This window comes from Mus pahari, chromosome 14, assembly GCF_900095145.1.
Source record: "Mus pahari chromosome 14, PAHARI_EIJ_v1.1, whole genome shotgun sequence".
Classification (NCBI taxonomy): domain Eukaryota; kingdom Metazoa; phylum Chordata; class Mammalia; order Rodentia; family Muridae; genus Mus; species Mus pahari.
In genome coordinates, this window is record NC_034603.1 from 41,528,959 (window position 1) to 41,538,210 (window position 9,252).

The following is a 9,252-nucleotide window of genomic DNA, read 5'->3' on the forward strand; positions in this document are numbered from 1 at the left end:
CACGTGGTGGGACTGAGCACCCCTTTTTATGGTCTTCACTGTTGCTAGGTAACTGGGGAGGAGTTTATCCTGAAGGTCAGAAGCTTGGGCCATTGCTTATATGACCACTTGACCATGCTTCTTTTGTGGGGGTTGTTGGAGGTGGTACCTTAAGCAGGGCCTGGAGTTCCAGGAGTCTGAGGGAATGCCTACTGAGTCATGAATTATGACCAGCGGGGTTCAGACCTCAGCTCGGCTGGATACCAGCCTGCAATTCCCCACAGTTTCAAGCTCCTTCAGCTTTTTCTGTCCATTCTCTAACTCCTCCATTTGAGATCAAATGGTTGGCTGTGATCATCTGCCTCTGTATTTGTCAGGCTCTGGCAGAGCCTCTCAGGAGACAGCTATATCAGGCTCTTGTCAGCAAGCACTTGTTGGCATCCACAATAGTGTCTGGGTTTGGTGTCTGTCCACGGGATGTATCCTCAGGTGGGGCAGTGTAGGACCATGAGAGGCAGCCAGTTTTCTGGTTGAGCTAGCTATAAACCCTGGAGACCCAGCAGATAACTACAGGGGGTGGAAGGCCTAAGACATTGGAGTCCTGAGAAGAGTGGGCATTATCTAATTAACCATGCATCATAACCGGCACAAGCCCTAGTTAAAGATAAAGAAAGAACCAAACAGAATGAAGGCATATAAGACTTGTCCTGTGTATAGTTTACAGTTGATATGAAGATAACTTAAAGCAGTGACCAAAGTATTAATTGTGTGGAATATGTATAGGTTGCTAGGGAACATGGCTGAATCTCTTATATAGTATAGAGATACAGAATACATTTAGCTGAATATGAAATATGTAATAAGCCTCACATATGAGAATGACCAGAGAAAGGGGGGAAAATGGGGAGTTAAAGGCAAGAGAAGGAAAGAGGAGCAACTAAAAAAATGTGGGACATGAAGAGACTGACTGCAGCATTGAATGAGGAAAGAAGAGCATTTGGGACCATGTGGAATGTAACGCTGACACCTATGAGATGATGAAAGAGCATTTGTTTCCCTTATAGGAACTTTACCCTTCTCCTCAGAGCAATGGTGATAATCTGAAAAACTGAATCAGAAAGATGTGAAGGAACTTCTGTTAGAATGCCACAGTGTAAATGAAGCATATTGAAGAAGAGAAGGGTCAGGAAATACATGAAAACAAGGATATGTATGAGTCTGCCTCTGTATTTCAGTAAAGACAAGAGGTGGTCTTGATATATTGATATAAGCTCAGAGAGAGGAAAAAAATGAAATAGGAAGAGAACAGATGCATGACAGCAGTTTAATTTTAAAAAATGAAGGGATAGAAATCCATACAAATCTGACTCAAAACTGAATATCTTTGGTTATACTATGATAGACCAGAGAGGTCGGTGAATGCTTTGGGAAACAATGCAGGAGAAACAGAAATTTAACTTAAGGCTTTTGATTTTGTACTGCCTGTCATACATGCCATGGACAGAGGATGATGGTTAACGGTGGAGCAGAAGGCTGAATGTTACAGGGATATGCAAGTCTGAGTTTGAAATAGTAGCATAACAAATTGGAGCATGTGATAACATCTGGAAATTTGTATAAACTATGATGATAGTCTTATAAATTTAATTTAAGTTTTTACTTATTCACTTTACATCCCACCCACTGCCCCCCTCCTGGTCACTGCCTCCCACAATCCTATGCCCATCTCCTTCTCCTCTGAGTGGGTTAGGGTATCCCCCACCTATGGAACTTCAAGTCTCTGAGGCTATACACTTATATCCCATGTGCAGGCAACAGCTTTAGGGATACCATCCACTTCAGTTGTTCAGGACCCACATGAAGGCCAAACTGCACATTTGATACATATGTGTAGGAAATCCTAGGTCCATCCTCTATATGTTCATTTAAGTTCTTCAAGAACATCAATATAAAAAATAATATAAGATAAATTACAAATGTAAATACTAATTAACCAGGGTGAGCAGGAAGTAGGAGAGAAAAGCATTTATATCACAGTAGACATGGTATGGGCTTTTTTATGAAAGGATGAGAGCTAGAAACCGGCAAAAGGTAGTTGGAGAAAAATCATTAATTATTGTAATATTCACAGACATTAGGGATTTTGAGATTAGAATTACTATGATGATTCTCACATTTATTGTAGAATATATATCATAGATATATTTTATTTAAATTTTTAATAGATCCTGATATTTTCTCATTAGGATACTAGAGAAGAAGAATGAACAACCAAACTGTCATTGCCCAGTTCCTCCTCCTGAGTCTGCCCATACACACAGAGAACCAGCACCTTTTCTCTGCCTTGTTCCTGGCCATGACCCCATGTACTTGTTTCTCAGCAACTTGTCCTTCTCTGATCTCTGCTTTTCCTCTGTCACAATGCCTAAACTGCTGCAAAACATGCAGAGCCAGGACATCCCTTATGCAGGCTGCCTAGTACATACTTCTTTATGGTTTTGGGAGATGTGGAGAGCTTCCTTCTTGTAGCCATGGCCTATGACCACTATGTGGCCATCTGCTTCCCTCATCATTACACCAGCATCATGAGCCCCAAGCTCTGTACTTGTCTAGTGATGCTATTTTGGATACTGATATCATCTCATGCCATGATGCACACCCTGCTTGCAGCAAGACTGTCTTTTTGTGAGAACAACATGCTCCTCAACTTTTTCTGTGATCTGTTTGCTCTCTTAAAGCTGGCCTGCTCAGACACTTATGTTAATGTGTTGATGATATCTATCATATGAGGGCTTGTCACTATTATTCCATTTATCCTCGTTGTTATAATCTATGGAAGTATCATCTCCTCCGTTCTTAAGGTTCCACCTACCCAAGGCATCTACAAAGTGTTCTCCACCTGTGGTTCCCATCTGTCTGTGGTGCCTTTGTTCTATGGAACAGTTATTTGTCTCTACTTATGTCCATCAGGTGATAATTCCACTGTAAAGGAGATTGCCATGGCAATGATATACACAGTGGTGACTCCCATTGTGAACCCCTTCATCTATAGCCTAAGGAACAGAGACATAAAGAGGGCCCTAATAAGAGTTATCTGCAGTAAGAAAATATCTCTGTAGTGGTAGCCCTTGCAATTGTTACCTGATTTTATGCAATAAATGTATTTATGTTAATACTTTATATCAGATTTTGTCTTCTATCACAGGACCTACATGGAAGGTCATACTATATAACTGTTCAATACACGAGAGAAAGTTTAGCATAGTAGGCAAAGTAAGGAAAATTGTCTTGGATATCTGGCTACATTTTCCTACTTATCTTGCATAAAAGATTCTGCAAATGCATAATTGGATAAGGTATTGTCTAATATAATCTCTGTTCCTCTTAAGTTACTGCAATATTTTATTATTTTACCATGACTTCCATGTTCACTGATGTTTTAGTTAAAAACATTTAAGTAATGGATTTATTACGCTCAATAACAATGAACTATCTCCACCACCCAACTTCCTTCTAAAAATTTTCCACACTTACATTGACATAACTTTTTCTCTTAGCTCCATTAATTCCAATACATGTTATTTTTTTGTGGCTAGTCTTTACCCTAAACAAATCTTGAAGAATTGCTTTGTACAGTAGTGTTACTTTTATAAGTCTTTTACTTAATTTGAAGCTGATTAATGATCAGGCACCATTCAATTTTATTTACTTCTCTAAAACGAGAGAAAGAAGAAAGAAAGAGAGAAGCTGGTAATGCTTTGTGGATGTTTCATATTTTATTTTGTAAACCATCTGTTTATAGTAGATGGCCTTTTTTACCCTTGTAATAATCTCAAGAAATAAAGAAGGTTTTGTTTCAAAGTCTGAGGAATGTGAGGTGCAGTGACTTCCATGTCACATGGAGGAGCAATAGGTGAGGGTGTATGACACTGTAGACCAATTTTACTATTTTGCCTAATCTCTACAGAATAAAGAGTTTTTATTTTTTATTGTTTGCTTTACTGTGACATGGAATAACCCTGGTTCATTTATTTTCTCAGTTGCCCTTGGTAGGTGAAGACTCATAAACCCAATTCATTATACTCTGCTAGTCACAAAACCACACAGCATCTCCATATGAAGCCAGTCTTGCCTCTAGGTCTTCTCACTGACTGGAAAACATCTCTACTTGAGCCTTTGTTAACTTCCAATAGAAGCATGCACACCTTCAACTCATTCTGTTTCCACAGAGACTTCTTTGTGTTCTTTAGCTTTTTTCTTTGATTATGATGTTATATCCTACCCTGTGATCTATGTAAGCACTTCTACACACACACACACACACACACACACACACACACACACACACACACTTACAGAAGTAGAAAGTGGGCAATAGATCATAGAATTTTGAATTGTGCCTTTTTATTGAATATTGTTTTAAGATATTATTGCTTCCATGTAGTATTGGTTGGAAAAAATAAACTAAAGGAATTTCATAATTATAGCACTAATTTTAGAGAATAAAACAATTAAAATTATATAAAATTTAAGTACCAGTAATACTGGAAATTAATAAAATTTAAAATAAAAATATCAGCAAAATTAATATCAAAGTTGTCATTGAGAAGATCAATAAAACCCATGAATCTGATGAAAGACACTGGGATAGGAAAAGCAGCTGAAATTACGGGTGAGCACAGCATCTAAGTTGGGAATTCACCTCCTGAGGAAACCAAAGGATACCATCTGATAACGTAATGGATCCCTGTTTGATGAAGAGAAAATCTTTAATATCTAACTGAAAAAGGTAGTTGAATTAAATAAATAATTTGACATATCAGTGTCACTGGCTGAAACATTATTTAAACACTTGGTACAGCACTATTTCTGGATTTGTCCCAGAGACTGTTTCTGAAAGGCATTACCATGTTACTCTTTTGATAGACATAAAAATCATCTTATATATGAATGCAATACTAAGTAATGGAAAAAGTAGCCATGTGTTGGAGAGAGTGCAGAAAGGGTTGTGTGGTTTCAAGGGAGGAAAGGGAAAGGGAGAAATGTAGTTATATTATTTCAAAAGAAAAAAAAATCCCACCGTAGGACATCTTTTGAGGTCCTGAGCAAGGCATGGTGGGAGAGGAAGGGTTGGATTACCAACCCGCTTGAGTTGAAACATGCATCTTTTTTTCTTCTGGGACATTGTTGCATCGGGCTCTCAGGCCTCTGACAGTGCACAGTGTTACATCACTGACATCCCTGTCCCCGGGCCTTTGTATTTGGCCTAGGCCTGTGCTGTGGGTTTGCTTGGGTCCTCAGGTTCCAGGGGGCCATATTTCTTTGGATTTCCCAACCATTATACTATATTTTCTCTTTTTTGCTGAGACATTCTGAACTAGTATACGTGGCAAAGCTTGTGCACTTAGAATAGCTGATCATTCCCAAGAGATGAGAAAATATCCAATACTGTTTATGGGAGTGGGAACTTGTAGGATGGGATCTCTGACATATGTTTTCAAGTAGCCTCATGTGTTTACATTTTTGATCTTATGTGATTTCTCGTTTATTTATTTTTTGTTGGATATTTCTTTATTATTTACATTTCAAATGTTATCCCCTTTCCTGGTTTCCCTTCCACAAACCTCCTATGCCCTCTCTCCTTTCCCTGCTGACCAACCCAGAAAAAAATAAAATAAAATAAAATAAAATAAAATAAAATAAAATAAAATAGATTTTTGCTCGCTTTGACAGCACATATACTAATATTGGAACAACACAGAGAAGATTAGCATGACCCCTGCACAAGTAAAATTTATAATGTTCATAAAGCAAAATCACCAATCAAACAATGGTCAGATATATTCAATGTATTATACTCATAGAAAGAAACATTATTCAACAAGTTAATGAATTATTGGTGTATACTACTGTGTGGAAGTTATGTGGAAACAAAAAAGCAACAGTCAAGACTGTATATTGCATTAGTGAAATTTCATTTAGATCTATTAAAAAGCCATATGCAAATGGTCATTGTGAAACTGCCCTCGAAATATTTATACTTTTACCATTAAGTTTCTGTTGCTCTCAACCTTCTTATTATAGTGGATATTAGTTAATCCAGGGTTATATGACTGTTCAATGGCTGAGGACAAATGACTATAATACGCAGCTATAGATGGCACAGTCCATTTAGTAATGCTAGTATGTAAATGCATTTATAGGTGACCACTTGATACTATATAATCTGTCAGGGGGCTAGATTGTGGAGAAAACTGATCCTCCCTTTCATAGCAGCCACTTATTGCCATTTTTCTAAACTAGCACATTATCTATTGCATTTCAAAAGGATCAAGCAGTTGAGAATTTATGGGTTCTGCTTCCCTATTACATCTAGAAGACACTGTCTCATAGCAAGGTGCTGGTTCTCTGGTTCTTATAATTTTTGTCTCCTCTTCCATGGCTGTGTCTTAATGTTAGGTATAATGGTTACACTGTAGATGCAGCAACTATGACTGAAAATGCCACAGTCATTATGTTCTCTGTGTTTTGGCCAATGATAGATCCTTGTAGTATTCTTTATGTGTTGAAAAAGAAAAGAAAATGGTAAAAAGAAAGAAAGAAAAATGGTTCTTTGATTAGGGGTGAGAGTATGAGGGTATAAGTATTTTAAATACAATAAGAAACTACTTTGGCCAGCCAGGCTGTGCCCCTCCCTATTAGGTGACTTGTTAATGGATGTGACATATGTTACCATCTAAAGCTATGCAAATGTCCTCAGTCAGTGCTGTAGCCCTGGAACCAAATTGACATTAATAGGCTATGCTGCCAAAGGAAACCAGAGTAAACTAGGTGCCCTGCACTGCCACCACACGCAACTGTGATGTCTGCTTTCATGTTGATGCTGAGACCCATGTCTGGGTGAGTGATCCTACTGGAGTTGGGGTCTGTGATGATGTCCCTGTCTCAAGTTCTAAACAAAGGCCATATGGATACCTATAGTCTCTGCTGCATCCCATGGCGTATCTATCCCATGCTGCATAGCCATGTTGATGTCTATGGAACATGCTGATACCAAGGCCCACACAGATCTGAGTGACCTGCACTGCCATCTGATGCCATATACTTGAGGTTGCTGAGGGCCATGTCTTGGGTCTGTGGTCCTACTGGATCTGGGTCTGTGATTATATCCATGGCCTGTGCTATCACTAAAAATCATGAAGATGTCTGTGGTCTATGCTGCAGCCTGAAGTAATGTCAGTGTCCACACAATGTGCTGCCACAAGGAGCCATACTGATGTGAGTGGCAGGAGGCCATGGTGATGTCCATTTTCTTGCTGCTGTAATGGTCTATGTCTGACTGCATGGTCCTGATTCAGCCAAGGTCTGTGTTTATGTTCATGGATTTTGTTGCCAATGAAGGCCATATAGATGTCTGTGGTTAGTGCTGTAGCCTGAACCAATGTTGATGTTTGTGGACAGTGCATCAGCCTTACTGATGTGAATGGTCTTAACTGCCACCTGAGACAATGGTGATATTAATAGTCCAAGAAGCTTCTGAGGGCCTTATTGGGCCTATGGTCTACTGTAGGAGGGGGCTGTGTTTGTGGTCTATGTTAGTGCCAGAAATCATATGGAGGACCATGATCTATGTTTCCACTGACTGTAAGTGGAAGGGGAGCTATTTTGCTGTTGATTTTAATGACTGAAACTACCATTTCAACAGGAAGGGCATGGAAGTATTCTGTGACATCTCCTACTCTCCCCAAACATACCACAAAAGTAACAGCCTAGACCGAAAACAACAGAAGTGGATGTGATTGAGCTGTGTAATGTGAAATTCTCAGAGAATCAATAAATGTGATAGGATGAAAAAACAAAAGTATTTTAGTTTGGAAAAATGATAGTAGTAGATTTTCCTCTAAGGCCTACGACTAGCTAGATTTACAGAATCAGGCATATTTTTTTTCTATAGATTGAGTTATAAGTCCAATTATATAGCTGTTGGTTTCACCCAAGATAAAGGTGCCACTATTGTACCACTAGGGGTACTTTCCCATGCTGGTGATTGTTGTGGTTCATTAAGTTTGCAGTGGGGTAGTAATATTGATTGCGTTGCTAACCTGGCATCTTTCATAGTACCTCCCAATACAATGAAGTCTAGTACCAAAGGAGGGCACTTCTTAGTCAGTGCTAGTCAATTCTTCCAAGTATATGTCTGAAGTGCAGAGTGTCTTCAGCAATAGGGTCTTACCTACAAGTTTGAAACCAAAGGCAAGGACAATACTCTATATTTTGGGGGGAATCTCATGGACTCATCTGATCAATAGCTCTGGGATTTTCTTAAGGTAGTTTATGACTCTTGTGAGGAGCATTATCTCACCATGATGCATAACTATACTATATATGTATACATATATGCATATGTATACATACACACACACACACACACACACACACACACATATATATATACTTTGTATTATTATAAAATAATGTCTTTGCCTATGGGCTTTTAAAACATCATGAGTATTATTTATCTCTGCTTTATTCCTCTTTCTTTGTATTGCACTGCTCCCACCCCAGTTAAAGTTCTTACCCTGTTTTCTCTTTCCCTACTCATAGCAACCATTATCTTAGAAAATGACCAACCAAAGATGATGGTTAAGTATACAGGGAGAGTGAAGAAGAACTCTCATTCGCTATTGGAAGGCTCATAAACTGATACAACCACAATGGAAACCATATGAGGAGTTATCAAAATATATAGATTTGCTATCTTACTTGCAGGGATCAATATGCTATTCCAGATATACTTGCTTAGCCACATTCTTTGTAGCCTCTCTGCCCATAGTAACTTAAAAGGAAATCAGCCTAGCTGTCCTTCCACAGATGGATGGATAATGAGAATGTGGTGCAGACACACAAACCCACTCATCTGTAAATTGAAATGAAATCCTGAAACTTGTATACAAATGGATGTACCTGGAAAATATTACACTGTGTTGTCAACCTAGACTAGGACACATTTGCTTCAAGTTCTTTCTTATTTTCAGAGCCCACTTCCAAAAATTGAGGTTTGAGTACCTAACTACAAGAGCCAGCATGAGCCATGTAAGTGGAAAGCGATGAGGGAGTTGGAGGTGGGGCCTGGAAAGGAGCCTTTGCTGTGTTTCTTCAAATAGATTATTTTGGGTTTCACTTGTGAATTGTACTATTGCCATTATTCTCAGCATGGCTGTTGTTCTCTCTCTCTCTCTCTCTCTCTCTCTCTCTCTCTCTCTCTCTCTCTCT

The 9,252-nt window shown here is 38.8% G+C and overlaps 1 non-coding gene and 1 pseudogene across 1 annotated transcript; both read left to right on the forward strand.

Annotated features, from left to right (window-relative positions):
• Positions 1-2,245: 2,245 nt before the first annotated feature.
• Positions 2,246-3,098, forward strand: LOC110332166 (annotated as a pseudogene).
• Positions 3,099-5,696: 2,598 nt separating this feature from the next.
• On the forward strand, positions 5,697-5,803 carry LOC115065493. Its single transcript, XR_003845268.1, has one exon. It is a non-coding gene; the product is annotated as a U6 spliceosomal RNA (small nuclear RNA).
• Positions 5,804-9,252: the final 3,449 nt, after the last annotated feature.